At 38.2% G+C, this 19,005-nt stretch overlaps 1 long non-coding RNA gene across 3 annotated transcripts in view; it reads right to left on the bottom strand.

Moving 5' to 3' along the window:
- Positions 1 to 6,961: 6,961 nt before the first annotated feature.
- LOC101731124 overlaps positions 6,962 to 19,005 on the bottom strand; it is a 62,942-nt gene continuing 50,898 nt past the window's right edge. For all 3 annotated transcript variants that reach the window (XR_208222.4, XR_001169375.3, XR_001169374.3), the window contains exon 4: positions 6,962 to 9,890. This is a non-coding gene — a long non-coding RNA (uncharacterized LOC101731124). The remainder of the gene's footprint in view (positions 9,891 to 19,005) is intronic.

Genomic DNA, 19,005 nt, shown 5'->3' with positions numbered 1-19,005 from the left:
GTGGCATGCCGCCCAGCCACAATGTGATTTTGCTCATATGGAGCAATGGGGACCGGACGTGCAGGACGTGCTCCGTATAACTTAAGTGGCACGCATGCGCGAACGGGAGGGGGGGGGTTGGTTGCGCTAAAGTTGTGGGTGCGCGCATGCGCTATTGAAGTAGGCGGGCGGCAGAACGGGGGCGGCTCACATCAAAGATTGTGTAACAATTAGAAACTGGAGTAGGCTACCACAAAGGTTCCCCTTATTCATAAAAAGAACTACAATTTAACCACACCACTCTGTACTGGAGAGATATCAGTTGCTCAGTCACTTCAGGTTTATTTAACAATGGAATTCAAACAAACAGTTTTGGAGGGCACACCACAATTGCTAGAGCAAAAATAGCTCTTTACCAAAAGTAAACCAAAACATAACATTTTACATTATAGAAGCGCACTTAATTCTAAACAAGTTCACAATATGAATTGCAAATGTTTTTTTAACTTTATTTTTTACCATAATTGATACTGTTTATCCATTACTATCTCTGCACTGCTGGTTCTGACTACATACACCAGTACAACAATGCTACAGTAGTGAGCTCTCCTCCAGGCAAGACACAATTCCCACAGTGCCTTGTAGTTCTACAATTAACAGATGTAAGGATGCAGGAGAATAAGATATTTAGAATTTTGAGAGAATCTGACTAAAACCCTGAAACAGGGCTCATAAGGAAAATAAAGTCTTTACTACTCTCAACTTGTACAACATTTTCATGATTGCTATAAGCTGTTGTGATGGAAATGAATAAACTAAAATGTATATACTGTTCTATAACAGCCCTTATTCTGCACATTGGATCTTGCTATACTTATTCATCAGAATAAGTGCTAAATGAAATGTCTCTGCTGGTAGCAAACATGGTGATCAGACATAGGCCACAGTAGCCATTTGAGAGATATTACTGGTATTGGTTCTGTGCCCACTCTTTTTTAATAAATGGGCAGTATACACCCCTTGTTTAACATGAGTGCAATGAAAAGGGTTTGTGCTAAACATACATTTTGCCTATTGTCCTAGGCCTTAACATCACTGCCTTGACTCCCGTAACCTCTCCCTTATTGTATAGTTTATAAGTTTAACAACTGTCCCTATCGCTAACCCCTAGCTAAAACAGCAGAGTAGAGCAGCTGTGTACCTGGCCAACATCTTCTTACCAACTGAAGACACTTCGGGTCTCTCCGCCGATATGAACCTGCTTGCGCATGTGCTGTTGGAGGTAGTAGGAAATCCACTTAAACTGCACATGCGCAAGCAGTGTCTGTGTTGGCGGTGAGTGTCTTCAGTTGCAAATATGTTGGTCAGGTCCTTCTGAGGTAGATAATTAGATTCCCAGTGCGCCCTCCTATATGCGCACTTGTAATCCAATTATTTACCTTACAACAACCCCTCTGTGTCATACTTTGTCTTCTTGCAGCTTGCTGACCTCTTACATTGGGATGGGGGGGGGTGGTTGGCTCACAGGCATATTTGCACATGGCCAGGAACAAATTGGGGGTAGGGTTGCCACCTTTTCTAGAGACAAATACCAGCCTTCCTATAATTTTGTCTTTTTTCTCTATTACATTGGCACCAAACATCATTTTTACCAGCCAGGTGGCAACCCTAATTGGGTTCAGTTATGAGCCTGCAAGAAGTGAAGCTGTGGTCCCATATGGAGGACCCACCTAGAGGGTCACTACTGGACTGGGGAGACTGAAGGTCCTGCAAGAACCATTATCTGAGAGAACCTTCCCAGTGCCCACTGACACAAAAGATTGAGAGAAGCTTTCACTATGGCTTGCATTTTCTCATGTAGTGTGAATATGGCTTATCCACTGCCATGAAAGTTAGCCCCTATCAGTTCAGTAAGCTCAGACTGTTCCGTTATAGCTCCCCTTATAAAATGTATTATCTCAAATCTCAACCCTGGATCCACTGGTACCTTAAAGCAGCCCTGCCTTAGAAAAATTGATACCCGGCAGCAAATTGATACTTGGTAGTGAAATAAAAGCCTTAACTTACAAGTAAATAAAGGAGAAATTATAAACTGTGCAATGTGCTAAAAAGACATGAGTAGCTGTGCACAGTGCTGCCAGGCCAGAAAAATAGATCTTGTGCAAGTAAATGATGAAATATTGTTGGTAGGGCTATACAGTTTACTTGGGGGCACTTGGGTCTATGCAATGTACTACAATGATTCTTAGAGGCTGAGTATCTTTAAGACTATCTACAGTAAGGGTTGTAAATTTCTGCATTGCGGTCTTTTCATGATCTAAAATCAACATGCACAAAATTGAACTGGTTATCTTCCTACCATCCACTTCTGTTCCAATGCCTGACATTAATATCAGTGTATCAAACAACCATATAACCCCAGTTCCCTAACTCTGTTTCTTAGGAGTCACTTTTGATTCTACCCTCTCATCATTCCCAACTTCAAATAAAATGCCACGTCTACTTTGGGAACACTTGCTATTTTTGACCCTTTGACCATAAGAGAAGGTCAAAATTTTAATCCATGCTCTCACCATTTCTCATATAGACCATTGTAACACACTTGGTTACAGATTGAGATTCACCCTGATCTGATGGGAAAACCAAACCTGCCTGATCGAGATCTTGCAAATTTTATGGCAGATGTCAGTTGGGTAGGCCCGTTGGGGGTGCCCATACATGGGCAGATAAGCTGCTGAATTGGTTTGAAGGACCCAAATTGGCAGCTGAAATCTGCCCATCTTACCTATCATACAAAGAATTCACTTCAAGATTTTTGTACTCACCTAAAAGCACTCAACAATGTCACACCACCATATAACACCTCTCTAATTCACAAATACACTCTCAGACCTAACCTTCAGTCTGCACACAACCTCTTTCTGTCCTTTTCACGCATGACTCCCATATCACAGAACTTTTCACATCCTGCATCTGTCCTCTGGGACTCACTTCACTGTCCCACTGGCACATCCAGAACTTCCAGGCTTTCAAACAATCACTTAAAACCCGCCTTTTCATTTAAACCTATAACCTAAGGCCTCAGCAACGTGATCACCTTCATAATCACCTTACTCTATGCTCACATGCATACTAACTACTGGTCTTGCATTTTCACTGTGCATTTACCAATACTATCCTTATGAACAGAACATCCACTGGTTACCCTCACTGTATGTGTCACTTCCTCTCACTCGCAGATTCTTAGCTGTAATGATCAGGGCCTTCACCCTATAACATAACCTCCCAACATTTCATTAAGAGAAAGAGGGACAAAAATATGTGACGCGGGTAGTGCGCCAAAAATGTTTTGGCCACGCCTGCTTTGTGACCATGCCCCACATGCCACACCCACTTTACATGCCCCAGATGTGCCAGTATAATCACTAAATAAAAAGAATAAAGGACATATTAACTTCAAACATGCCAGTATGAATACATTAAATTGATAAAGGGCATATTAACCCCAGACATGCCAGTAAAATTACCAATCAACTTCAGACATGCCAAAAGTTCTGTCCATTTTCCAAAGTTATAAACAGGGCCAATTCCAGTGGTACATAAATCTATGTTATTTCCTTTCATTCTTAATCAGTTGAAAGAAAAACAATATTAATGTACCATTAGAGTTTCTAGCCATATTAAAAAGGCCAGCCTAAGGTTCCCAAACTTATAAGGGCCCCTTTTAAATGTCAGAGATTCCCAGAAGTGAGAGATATATGTTAGGGGTGGAAAGGTGAAACTGCCCTGCACACAAATAAAGGAAGCAGCCTCTTCTGCCTGATAAAAGACAGAGCGTACACCCTCAGTCCGTGACCCGGTGAGCAGGAGCAAGGAGAGGAATGCACGCCAATGCCGATAGTTGACCCTTGCCTGTCACAAATGCTCCTCCCAGGACAATTAAACATCAAGGTAAACCTGTGAGCTTGAGGTAGCAGGAGATTCAAGAGTTAAGGGGGCCTGCTTTTTTCCCCAGAGTAGAGCAGGCACAGCAACCAATTAAATGGCAATGCTGAGAAGCGGGACATCTAACAATGAATCCGGGACAGCGGGCAGTGCTATAAATATCGGGACTGTCCCGCTGAAAGTGGTTGGGAGGTATGCTGTAGTTCCTAACAATATTTAATTGTAACTGTGCATCTATTGATCGTGAAATGCTTGTCTGTATATATAAACTGTTGTCTTGTGCTTCTGTCATCTTATGCTGTGGTAGACTATGAAGCTATATAAATAATAATAATATATCACTTCAGTGGCATTAGTCCAATATATTTTATATTTACGTTTATTTTTTAATACTGGTTATATTTACCTGTAATATAGTGGCTTCATAAAACTACTTATGGCTTCTGCCATACATTTATATCACCATCATCTCCCTTTTCTGCATTTTCCTCCCTTTTCTGCATTATGTTTTGGCACATTAAAAATGGAACAAGGAGAAAAGACAAGTCCTCTAAATATAGTAGGAATGACTGTAGGATAGAAACCAATCAGCAACTAGATGGACCTGACAGGGAACTGCAGCCTATATTTGCCTGAGTGAATGCAGAGTTGTGATTAAGGGGGAGTTTGAGTAATGCTATATGTCTCCTTCAAACCAAATAAAGAAAGTAGGCATAATAAAAGGAAGAGTGGATGGAAGGAAAGACTGGAGAAGTGGTGTGCAAAAGGGGAAGGGAAGTGGGAGCACAGACATGGAATGAGGAAAGTGGAGTGCATATTGGGAAGGAAGAGGGTGTAACTGAGGGTCGGGAAAAGGAGTTTAGAAAAAAATAAAGTTAACAAATGGAAAAGATAGTTGAAACAGAAAAAATATTGGAAGAAGGAGGTAAGACATGGAAGAAATAGGAGGAAGGAAATGGTAAAGGAAGGAGAAAAAATGATATGGCCGTGCTGAAGATAAAGTGGAAATGAATGGGGTAGTCAAGAAAATCGGGGAGAGAGGATGAAGTAAGTAAAATGAGAAAAGCAAGAAAATAAAGGAAAGAAATAAGGGGAAAGAAATGTTTCCAAGCGGAACAAGAGATAGAAAGCCAAGATTCAGCCTAAGACTGAAAATATGGTTAGCCAATCTGTCCTTTGGCACATATGAGGGGGTCATCCTACATACCATGGGACATGATTGGCTAACCATATTTTCAATTATAGCTTAATGCCACTCAATACACATGGATTATCTTTCTGATGTGCCTGCACCCAGACCCTCCGCTCCATGTACCTGTATGCAGTGGCTCTGGATGCAGGCACATCAGAAAGCTGATCCAAGCGTAGGGGCTAATTCTCAGCCTGCAGATAAACACATGGGAATCTGCCCCCCTGTGTGGCTGTACCCTTATATACCAAATGTGCTCAACTATTTTGCTTTGTGCTTTTGTGATTTTCAGTGCTGACACTGATTAACAATACGAAGTTAAAATATTTGCTTCCCTGTAGAGATAAGATAGCAAATGTATTGATACTGTATGTCAGCACGTATGTCTCATTCAGCTGGTTTTGTGTAAATCATAATGTGGTAGTTACATTTAGTACCACTAGGCGTCAGTCAAACACCTCTTTGCAGAGCTGCATACCCTGTGAAAAGTGATTTTTTTCTGTGCTACTACTTTATAGGTGCAAAAGTCATTAATAGATTTTACTACTACCCCCTCCCCTCTCTCTCTCTGTCTCTCTCTCTCTCTCTCTATATATATATATATATTAATATATATAGTAAATGAGACATACTCCAATGACTTTTATTACAACAATGACTCCAATGACTTTTATTACATTTTTTTTTTTTTTTTAAAACAATGAAAAATGATGTGTATATATATATATATATATATATATATATATATATATCCAAAAAAGACCAGCAACACCGAGTTATATTCCAAAAACAATCAATTGTGTATTAAAAATGCATGAACAGCCAACGTTACGTTTCGGTCCCCATCGGGACTAGAACATCCACTTTTATTACAACAAATTTTTTATTTACTTAAAAGACGTCAGAATATCTTTCTTTGTGTTTTACTTTCTATTACACTACACCAGTAGTGTAGTGTAATAGAAAGTAAGCCAATAATCATTTTTAAATAGGGAAAGTTGTGAAATGAGCTTTATGGGCAAAATGCTGCAGGGATTTCAGCTTAAATCTGCTCCGCCTACTTTTCATATGTCTCCCTTTTTAAAGAAAATTGTTGGCATGTATGAAATGGAGGGGATGACAAACAAAAAGATCCTTGAAAGATCAGTTTCCTATACAACTATCATTTGTAAAGTGTCCCATGTGATAATAAATGTGCTAATAAATATTCGTACTCTCATTTGCTGGGCTCCCTCCATGGTGTTTGGGTACATGAATATGATGTCCCAGGCAATGGCAGGCTGCAGACCTCACTCCTTAGGGACAGTCCCTTTCTCTAGTGAATCTGAAAGGTGCTGGGAGCCGAATGCCCTGCCTGTTCTCAGGCTCCTGAAGGAGTGGGGGGGGAGAGTGGAATTGAGGGAGGGCAGGTGCACAGCAAGAGGCGCCTGCAAATGAGGGAGGCGGGGGAGAGATTAGAGTAGAGAATGGGGAATGACAGAGGGTATGGAATAAATGCATAGATGAGTGTGAAAGACACAGGGGGGAGAGAGAAAAAGATTGACTAGAAGACAGGCTGAGACAGAGAGTACATAGAAGAGACAGGGTGAGATGTAGGAGACAACCTGAGACAGGCTGGAAATGACAAATATAGAGCAGTGAGATGAAGCACAAAGAGACAGCTGCAACGAAGGAGAGCCTGAGATCCTGGGGGATAGAGAAGTAAGAAAATACACACAGGCCTTAGGAAAAATATGAGCCCGTTTAGACCATGTAACAATTATTCCATAAGGAAGGGCTTGCAAGGGTCTTTTTCCTCTGTCTGTGAGGGGCACAGAGACAGACAAATCATATAAAGACAGCCGACAATAGCAGGTTTAAAATGCTTTTATTAAATAAAAAAATTATAACCATACATGAGCCATAATGTTTCAAGCTATTCATAAAAAAAAGATTCCATACTTGCCAGAACAATTTCCATCGCCGCCCCAATATTTTCCCAGATCCTTAAATACGCACATTGCCCCCTCCACATTCCCTCAGTGCTGCATAGAGCAGGAGGGGGACTGGTGGCCGCTCTCACATTTTGATGAATACTAATCAGTTCCAATGAGACCCTCAGCATCTGTTTATACTCCCATTTGGATTCCAGTCTGATCCAGTGTGTTTAACACTTGGGGTCACAAAAGATAAGTGACTAAAGAGGGGTCTAATTAGGCTACAGTGCTTAGCATGACAAAGTGACCCAGACAGTGACAGTCTTGTGTCACTAGGCCTTTGTGTTGGCATGAGCCAACAAACTTACTTCCTGGGGAAACATGTCTATAGCTCATTGTGCCTTTTATTTACATTAAAATAACTGTAACAAAAACAAATATGTAGGTTTTGCGTGTCTTTTATTTGACGAAAAAGATGTAGATTCACTTTACCAAATTCCTATCTTTTGTACTACTACAAAGCACTAATGTAAGGCACCAAGGCAGTCCTTTATGGGGTCAAGGCATATTGTATGGGCAATTCTAGCCTGAGCTGTGCTGTTCCTAAACCCGTATATGAATAGATACAGGAAATCCATATTATTTTTGTGCCATCCAAATGTAACTTGGAGGTGTTATTTTGTCTGCAGGTGTGTTAGGGTGCAAAAATGCCTGTGTCCTCTTGTACCTTGTCAAGTGGCATTTTATGCTGTGACTGACTACACTGTACCCTTATGAAGCCACAGTAGAGGGTACACACAGCAGGAGGTACAAGCTCACTGGCAATGATGGAATCGATTCTCAACCACTCTTAAGCAATAGCTCTCATTTATGAAAATGCATAAAAAAGTAACTTTTGTCTCCCACTCTATTTACAAACCTATAATAATTGGAATATAACCCACATTTACCCTTTATAGGACCACTATAGCTTCATTTTGTTTTCTATAAAGACTGATAGCTGCAAGGCCCATATTATGATTCACGGGGCATTTCACAATGGTTATAAAAATAACTTCCTCATTTGTTAAAAAACACGTGTGTAAGATGATCTTCCTTCCCACTTGCCTTTGCTCCCTCTATCCCAAGGAGCTGATTTCTTTGGTTACCTATTGTAAGAAAACAAAAGCTCAAGATGTTAGTTACTTGGTTTGGATTATTTCAATTTAGCCTGTTATTTTAGGAAGTTAATCAGAACTGGGGCATGTCTGTAAAACAATGACAATTAGTTTCATGAATACACTATACAGCTCTACCCCTGTCATTAGAGCAGATGCTTCCCTGCTGATGTTTAGCTTGTGTTTACACACATTCCTACTGGGTTTATGGCTCTTCCTACAGATTTATGGGGGTTCAAAAGCCTTTAGCTACTTCACAGCTTGTACACCATATTGTACATTCACTTGCTTTAGTGTTTCAATTCCCGTGTTTTGAAAACAAATACTAGCACCTGTAGGAACTAGTATCTGAATAACAGTAGTAGATTAATGCTACAACCTAGACTACAATAAACTGTAATTTTTAAAATTAATGGCTCGGGCCAAGAAGAGTAAATAACAGATTAGAACCATTAACCTTTGTTTCAGACCCCTTAAAATCCTGAAATCACTTGTAAGCTGTGGTTCTTTTCAGAAGAACTGGATATGGATGAATGAGTATTTAGTAGGAGGTCCGTGATCGATAACAATGACATAGAAAAGTCAGTTATTCCATGAGGGGGCTGCATACTCAATACACTGACTGCCATATGTCTTTAGGGAACAATTCTTATACAACTGTTTCTGCAACTTTTATAATGCTTAAAAAATTGTAATCCTAGAACTTCCTGCTCTAATGAAATAATTTCCCTTGGTTTAATAAAACCAGACATATACGTCAGACATAATTATAAATACATATCATCCCATTAATATCTCTGATTGCTATATATCTCTATATATCTCTCTCTATATATAACTTCTATTGTACAATATCACTGCTCTCTGTACTCTGTTTCCTGTTGCCCACATAACCTCACTATCTTCTTGCTACTATAGCTCAATATAACCTTATTTTGCATAACTTTTCTTATTGCTCCACATAACCCAAGTATTTTTTGGTCAGGACACAAAAATGGGCCTGCTTTTCCATTATTATTTTAAATACAGTAAAAGCTACCTTAAAAGCTAAGGTAAAAAATGGATTCTTAAGGCAATGTTAAATGGAGAATTTTGTGGTCCCTGCCCTGGGAAAATATCCAAAATTACAAAATGCAACATATATAAAACTTTCCTATAACTTAATTGTGGAAAAAAGCATAATGGGGCATTTTCGAGCACCTATTTACAATGGGTGAGAAAACATCCCATGTGCATTGCCCTTGACCAATATGTGGGTCGCCAGACAGATTCCCAAAAATATTAAGGGTGCCAGGAAATAAAAAGGTTAAGAAACACTGACATAACCTCACTGTATAACTCCTATTTCACTGTAACATATATTCTCTGTCTCTATAATTGCCCCAATTGCTCCATTTAATCATATGTCTCTATGGTCTTCTTTCTACATACTTCCAAATACTATAACTTTACTAACCCCTTATTTTAATAATATAATATTATGTTGTTCTATGTAACCATTTTAAAGCCCCTAATAAATGGCCCTCAGTCTCAGAAACCCCTCCAGTTAATGCTCTCTATACTTTAGCTGCCACTTAAAGAAATCCTGTCATAGCTTTATATATTTTATTCTCTACAACTCCCAATACCATGTTGCTTGCTTTCCTGATCCAGTAGCGAGGTTACTGCTTTATATGAAATCCAGGTCCCACGTAGTTGTTCACTCTGTGGGGGACACAAAACATTAGTGAGATAGTAAGATTTCTGCAGTATTCACAATCCCCATACAATAATATAAGAGGTAAAAGTATAAACACAATATCAGTCGGCATATATTTATACTGAAGATACATGATGGATCCTGATGTGAAGTAAATGTAGCTAAAAAAATAAGTAAAAAAAAAATTATAAAATAAGTAGCCACTAAGAGCATGATTAAGTCACAGAGCTGAAATGATAGTGGAGCGACCAGAGCATTAGTACCTTAACAATTCTAATGTCAGTGATGCCAGAAGCTCAATGGTATAGCAACCTGAATAAGAATATGTAAAAAAAAACACTGCTATGTAATAGAGTTCATACATTCTACACCCACATCCTTTACTTGACATACCCACAACCTACTGTACCATTTTGTGTCCAACTCTCTTAGGCTTAAGGTGGCCATACATGGGCTGATTGTAGCTGCCAATATTATCCCTTAGACTAATTCGGCAGCTTAACGGCCCATGTAGGGGCACAAATGACTGGCCTGCCGACTGACATCTAACCTGAAATCGGGCAGATATCGATCGGACAGGTTAAAAAATTTTGTCGGATCGGGGACCGCACTGGCTCGTTGATGCAGTTCCCAAACCGATTGCGCCTATTACCGGCATTCTAATTTGATCTTTTGTCCCCAGGGCCCAACGAGCGAATTAGCCTGAATTCACCCGATATATATAGGGAGAAGATCCGCTCGCTTCGCGACCTCACCAGGCAACCTCGCCAGGCAAGCAGATCTTTACGTGTATGGCCACCTTAAGTCTTCTTCTCATGTGAGGGGACCTCCAACTGTTTTGTTATTGTTGAAAGGATCATCACTTTCTCCTACCTTTTAAAGTTGTCCTACCTTAATGCCCCCACTATTGCAGGAGTAGCCTTGTGTAAACTGTCCTTTATTCACAGGGCCAAGTTCTCTAGAACTTCAAGTGATTTGGATACTCCATCCCTACTGAGGGCTCCTGGCAGATGCTACTGGAACCACTCCTCCCCTCCAGTGAGAGGGTGCTAATAGAAAAAATAAGGTTTTCCCTTTCTCCTTATACAGTATACACAGTAGGTGAGTAGGGTAAGCTCCACCTCCACTTAAGCAAGGCCTACAGGACCACCTATTTCTAGAACTTTCCTACCCATCCTGGTCCTACCTGGAAACTATCCCCATCTCTCTAAAAGGGAACATAGCTCTACCCACTTAGAATGGATTGCACTTAAACATTACATATTTTCTTGCTGGACTGCCACCAGAGATACAACAGGATGCTTTTTTCTTCCAGAAAAGAATTACCTATTTTTTAATATTATGTCATCCTTAAATCTACTTTTATATGAAAAGGGAATGCCAAAGTAAAAAAGGTCAGTTATAGATATGTAATAATTGTCTTTTAATTAATAATTGTCTTTACATTTTGTTTGCAATATCCTGCCTAATACTATGACCACCCTGCTAAAACAAATAAACGACCCCTAAACATAATGTTCCAAATTGAACAAACTTAAATATTAACTCAAAATTGCATTCTACTTGAACCGTCCACTTGAACTTCCATCTGAATGCTATGCTGCCAGTATCCCTGTACCACTATCATTTTTCCTTGTCATGTTTTGTTCATTTAACCCCTTCTCTAGAAGCTATAAAATTAGAGGATTGCTTGTGAACAAAAGCAAGCCAAGTTAATGCACATACTTATTAGATTTAACTGTTGTTTTTATTCCAGTCACTAGGCAAGGCCAGCATCAGTTTGCTAACAGGCCTTTGTATTAATGTTATACATGCAGTAGGACAGAGTTAGATAAATGACAAACAGAGCATGTATTTTTGGAGTAGTATCAATTTCAATTCAATTCAAATTTTATTTGTCACATACACAGTCATACAATTATGATATGCAGTGAAATGCTTAGACGACTACTATTTATGACCTCAAATTAGAATAATATAGAATATAAGAAGTTAAGAATAAAAAGATAAAAATAAATGAACACAATAATGCAATAATTGATATGTATGTAGTGCAATGTAGAACCATGGCCAAATAGTTGGCATGATAATGTGCAAGAGTTACAGTTCAACTTCGCAGTGAGCGAAAAGTGCAATGTGCAATTGTCCCACGTGTGCAAAATAAAAAGTAGTAGGACCATCCAGGTCTGGAATAGGACTGGCTTTTTCTTTTGTGTTGTTAGCAGCATAATTAAAACCTCCACTAAAATACTTGGAGCATGGGTGGCATGGTTGTACAGTGCCTCGGTTCATTTTTAATCAGGGTACTTGGAGTTTCTATTTTTTCTTTGTTTCTGTTTTTCTCCAAGTACTCGCATATGTTAATTGGCTTCTGAGGGAAATTTGACCGTAAACTCTACCAGGGCAGGGGTTGTTTTCGATAATCTCAGCAATTTACTTTGTAATAAATTGCTCCTCTAGAAATAATGAATAACTATAAATAAAAGTTAGACTACCAGATATCTTTATTTTGTATTTTGCTTGGTCACTTGTGGTCTGATTGACCCCTTTTCTAGCAGTTGTAAAATTAGACAACTGATCACACGCAAGAAAAATCCAAACAAGCCACAACATAGACTAAGCATTTCTTTCTAAAACATTCCCAGCTTTCAATGTGCCCCCTATGGCTAAGCAATAATGGACTGAAGCTGGAGAATCATGGTACAAAGGATGAAAGATGCACACAGTTCATTCTTTTCCTCATGACCCTATACTCCATCTATATTCCCATCCCTAATATGTCTGTAGATATTGACACAGCTGGCAAGTGCTCAATGTGGGGACAAGGAATCCTGAAAATATAACACTACATAATCCTGTTTGTTTTGTATGGAGGAAAGAGATCTCAAATGAAAAAAAAAAATCCTTAAAACCATTCATACAAACTAAACTTGTCTTTCCTATCTGGCTAGCACTGTGTACCTGGTGCATTAGCACCACTGCAGGATTAGGTACAATTTCTCCTTATTATTCCACCTACTCACTAATGCAATTGCCTTGGTGCAACTATATCCCTTATACCCTACATGTGAGATTGTGAATTGGCCACTTTATGTCTCCTTAGGTCCAAGGACCTGGCTAGGGCCACAACCCCAGCACCATTGCAGCTCCACCCATAAACCTTTTATATCCTGTAAATGTAAGCATTTTTGCCTTTAGTTTCAATTAATGTAACTGCATCTCCCTTAAAACTGGGAGCCCTCATCTTGCTGTTTTGCCAGGGTTCACCACTTCTTTAATCCTGCTTTCTTTTTATTGGGTTATAACCATATACAAATGTGTAATTATTATGTGTTCGCTATGTGTAGGATTGTCAGCCCACAAAAATATCTATAAATGAATATTACTTTGTCTGCAGAATTATCATAGGATTATGAGTATAATCATACTCCTAAAGATTAAGAACAAATTTCTTATTAAATACATGGTAGCGCTGGTTTATATATATAACTAAAATTTTTAGTACCTGTAATAGAGATATCATGTAAATTATAAGCCAATAAGCAGATAAAAAATACAAAGATATTAGATGATTTCTGTTATGGAATTCAAACACTTTGATTATTACTTGCCATTTTCCTAGGCTGCTGCAGGAAATACATTATTGCAGGTTATTTCAACTGTGTGCAATGTACTCCTTTCTTACTGGCAATAGCAGCTTATTAGTTATTCCCAACATCAAAGTAATTGTGACCTCTAACCCCATTGGCCACCCCTAGGGTGTCCTTCACTTCCTTACAGCGCAGATGGATGTCTGGCTAGATACCGACAACCACATTCACTCACATCCGTCACTCACATCTGTGCCTGCAAAACTCTTTCTATGAATATTATTTATGGGCCTGGGAATGGCAGATATAAAATTACAGTACTGGAGTTATTTTATCTGAATAAATCCAATATTTAACTGCCCGTGGAAAACTGACACTATCTCTTCATACTGCCATTTTAAATGACTGCTTATTTAGTTTAAATATAAATGCAAGGTTTGCAGAACAGCTATCTATAATGCTGTTATATAATATATATGTATTTATACTTTATAACACCACCTTGTTGCTACTTATAGTCTGTACTTTTGCATCTGCAATTCTTCCATATAACACATTTTTTTCTTTCTTAGTTTCCTGGCCATACAAATAGCAATAAAATGGTCTAAAATTATTGTTGGTGACTGTATGATGGAACCCCAAATGATAATCATGTAAGATGGGTATTGGTTAGTTTGGGGTATGTTTAAAAATCTAATCTGCAGATACACCATATCTATCAATGCATGGTGCATTAACAGAAGGGCACAATGGAAAGGGGGCCATATAATGTGTACCACCTCATACAATATAAATCCATTTGGGCTAAAGATCAATTAGTCTGATACTGGAGAAAGTTGGGCTGTGTATTACTATTTCTAACATGGCGACTTTGGGTGATTTTGAAAAAACGAAGAGTGTATATGTTTTCCCACCGGTGATTTGCACTATTGCCAGTGGGAGAACATTTCTGGGAAATTAGTCACCCACGATGGGGAAGATTTATCGGGAGCGACTAATCTCCTATGTGCCAGTACCCTCAAGGGTGTGATCGACTGATCATGTCAATGTAGGAGCAGCTCATCAGAACCAGCAACACCCCCAAGGCACATGCAGTCTTTTGGCCTTCTATTTCTGTACTATGATGGAATGGTAATATAAAATAAAAAGAGCGACACAGCCTCAAGTCTACAGAGCTAGATCTATATTGATAGTATGATATTTTGTTTTTAATTATTTCAGTATGTTGGTTTATGTGTCTTTATTGGTGCTGCTCTGCAAGGTGTGGATATAAATGGTTCCACATGCAGAAAAAGTCTGGGAGCCACTGTGTAAGCCAAGATACCACAATAATCGATTCACCTTTTTATCATAGAGTTGGCACTAACACTTCATCTTCCATAACTTCCCTGTAAGTCTCCTACTCATATATTCACCCTTTTTTAAAATATGTTTACTCCTTTTGGCCCCATCAATCTCCACTGTTGCTGTACAATAACATTTTCCTATGACTATACAAGTTATATTGGTTTCTGCTGCAGAGTAAAATATGTACACTCTTGTGCCTTAAAAGGCATTTATTCAAAATCATCTCTTGTTTAAGCTAAACTAACTTTCTGCCATTGCTTTGCCACTGGGGGCACAAAATCATTGAATATATCCTTTTATCAAATCTAAGTAAAGGATATAGAATTACCCCTTACATCTGAATATGCAGATAATTATGCTATACACTGTATGTGCAGAATAAATGGTTTTACATCAATTTTACTGAATGTGTACAGAAGTGTAGCAAAAGTTACCCCCACTTATGAATGTGGTATATTATTACTTGAAACTACATAATTTGATCAGTCATCTAACCATTTCAAACCCAGTATAATAATGATCTAGTTTTCCCTCATTTTCTAGTCAGATAATTGTAGTCTCTTTATTCAGTATTGTTCACCACTATATAATCACAATATAGCTATTACACTATTACACTATGACTGCTGACATTAAAAAAAACTTCTGAAATTTTAATTAGGCTGTGCAGGGAATTTAAGAACCAGGGGAGATTTGTTGCATGGATTTATGTATTTAACATGACAGTTATAAAGTGTATAATTTAGATAACATTGCAACATTGTCAACTGACTAAAGTAATGTGTCATTTGTGATTATATTTTAAAAATCAGTCATGTTAATTGACATAATATATGTTTAAGAATGTGTCTAGGTGTGACACATTCTTAAACAGTGACATCAGGGGTTGGTTCAGTGATGTCAGGGGAGGAGGCTATGATGTTGTGATTAGTGATAGCGTGTCAGTCTAATAGAGTCCTTTTTTCTGGTTTTCCCAATATGAAAAAAAGGACAGGCAGTTTTGACCTGGGTTAAAACTGGGTAAGCGGCATTCCTATGCCCGAAGCACATTCATTTGGTACATTTTTATTGATATGTGCATAGCCAGCATTACAGCAGAGCCCACAGCAGTGTTTAGCTGAAGCTACTGGTTGTGTGAAGAGCAGCTGACCCCATTCCTTGAGTGATTTTTGTGGAGTGGGGGTTGCCAAAAGCCAGTCAAAGAAGACATTGTGCCACTGTGCTACAGAAAGAGCCACAAAAATTATCTGTGTTGTGTGCTTCCCACATAGACTTCAAAGTAAAATAGTATCTGACACTCTCGCTTTGTTTAGCCAGCAATTGATTCTCAAAAGAGACTGATGTATTGCTCAGCTGAGATAACTGCTCTGTGATCATTGCTCCCACTGGGCATTTTAAACATCCAAATAGTTGTCTAGTGAAAAGAACTTAACCAATATAATGCTCAATTTTGCTTTCTGCAGAACAAATGATAACATCAAACGAAACATTAATTATGCTTATGTTTTTCCTTTTATTGTAGACTTCTTGGCAGATGAGAAAATTAAAAGGCCAGAAACATGGCATTGCATTCAGAACATAAACGTGCAAATACCAATAACTGGTTATTGGTAACTGGAAATGTTTTCTTACTATACACTGGATCATACCCAATACTGATATATATTTTATGTATTTACTGTGAGCAATGGTTTGCCATCTGGTAGTGTTTCTCTACAGTGACTGTGTATAGATATTGTGGCTATGATTTACTATTAATTACAATTTATATTTACTAACATAGGTGCTAAATTGAGCTACTGAATGTGCCCAGAGCAACTAATTAGCAATTAGTTTTAATTAGTCTACTACATCTTAGAAAATTATATTAAAAATCTGATTGGTTGCTATGGCTTACTGCACTCCACCATAAATTCAATCATTTTTTTTCCTGTGCTGTTGCACCTTTAGGACAATATCCACCTATTAAAAAAGGAATGCCATGCCACTATTATACTTATCTTTCTCAGGTGCCCCTAGCAAAGACTTACTCTAATACACATGTGCAAGTCTAAATTTGGCAAATTTAACGTTATTAAAGTCACTGTAGTGTTCCTAGCATTTTGGCTCACCCCCTTTGTTAGTAAATCAGCCCATTGTCAAGTGCACTTAACAGGCCTCTGTAGACTAAAACAGTTTGTATATTTTGCTTTATTCTACATAATGATATAATAGCACCCTAGTATTAGTGTAGGAGCATACTAAAGGTTAATAAGGCTCTCAAGCTTCACATGAGCTATGTAATCCTTGCATCAGTTTGTTGCATTGATACCTTCTTCTGAACTCTGATCAAGTAAGTCAAAAGCCAAAGCGAAAGAGCTGCTTGGTGCATAGCTATAGGGTGTGTGCTGCACCCATCTTGACTCAAAAAGCCTATAAGATTGTGATGTGCACACTCTGAGTTTAGGAATATATCAAAGGTTCTGTTCCTTTCAGCAGACAAACTAGTCAGTGGAGAATACTGCTGCAAAAGTATTCCTCCTTCAAATTCCCTTTCATTAGCAGAATCATATCGCATTCAGCAACATCATACCATTTACTCCCTTACATCATTAGATCGCAACTTGGCTCAGTCAAACTCACCTTAGTATCTTTATATCCCCGAAGGACCTTCAGACTCCTCTGAATTATTAGCACCACCATTCATCAGCCATCAAAATACTGCTAAGAACTTTTGACTCCCATAACCATCTTTAGTTTCCCACAGAAGAGTTAAATTCCTTTATGTGCACAAAACTTTCCACCACCCCACCAGCAGAATCCTGATCATGAAACTGGTATGTCAGGAGCCAATACTGGGTTCAGTCATTTTGTAAATAACAGCTCAAGTTATAGGGGAACTAATATAAGCAAATTCAATTCTAAACAAGTTTCTAATATACATATATTTTATTTTATTAATTTTAAAGCTGTAAAAGCTGAAAGCAGTATACAGTATGTCTGCCCTTTATATCATACTAGCTCAGCCAGTAGAAATGATAGTCAAGGTTACTTACAAGATTTTTATATAATTATTTTCTATAGACTTCTATATGACATTATCATTTTTATATAATATGGCTTTTAAACATGCTATATGAGAATTAATTGGACCTATATATAACAAGTTTGACATCATTGTGTTATAAGATCCCAGGCCCCTATATACGTGTGTTTGTATACAAAGGTCCCCTAAATATTAAGAAAAATAAACACTGCAGGTGCTTACAGGAGGAAACTGAAATAACTTTATCCTACAGGCTTTAATAGTTGTCTGATACCTTGTTATTCCTAGATTTTTTAGTGTAAAATACTCAGTGGGTTTTCTGAGATTCATGCACATTTGGTGTAAGCTATTCACGTGGTTTATTTTTTTTTCTAAAAGTAAGTAATTATGTAGCTTAGGCAACAGACCTTATATGGACCATTTGCTAACAAAAACTGTGTTAATACTGGTTACTGCTTGTGTGTCAGTTAATTAAATAAATCAGCAAACAGTTATTGTCCTACTGGCAAGTTGTCATTTTTCTATAATTATTATTGTTTTGTTTGCTCATCTAAATTTATTGTCTTTAAAGGAGAAAGAAAGCCAAGTAAACATATATAACTGAACAGCCCCCCCCACAAACCTCACACCCCCTTTCCCTATAATACAACCCCATTATCCCTTTCTGTTCCAAAGATGCACAGCAAGGTTGGTTGTTGCCATCTGGCTTGATTTCATTTTTTATGCTCCGACACTGAGCATGATCCAGGCTTGAGGGGACAAGGAAGGCTAATACAGGTTATACTCGGCTTTCGTTCTCCCTAAAGTTCTTATAACATTTGTTTTGACCATATTGCTGTAAAAGATGAGGCACTTTTTAGGTAATCATCTGCAATACCCTACTCTACACTCTACTTCCTATCTTTCAAAACATTGTGCCTTCAAGTTGAACTGTGGACTGTGAGAAACCCCAACAAACTATAGTCCCCTGTAGAAAAGGAAGAGTCTGCAATTAGAGAGGGACATCATGTTCTTCTATCTATTCAATTAAACACTATAATGCAGCTAGAAAAATCAGTAATACTATTATGTATTAAAGTTGTATAGTGGATAATACTGGAAGCAAATAGTTTAATAAAGGACTTAAAAAGTACCCAAAAATACAAACAGAGGGAGAAT

Source organism: Xenopus tropicalis, chromosome 1 (assembly GCF_000004195.4).
Source record: "Xenopus tropicalis strain Nigerian chromosome 1, UCB_Xtro_10.0, whole genome shotgun sequence".
Classification (NCBI taxonomy): domain Eukaryota; kingdom Metazoa; phylum Chordata; class Amphibia; order Anura; family Pipidae; genus Xenopus; species Xenopus tropicalis.
This window is presented reverse-complemented; position numbering and strand designations above follow the sequence as displayed.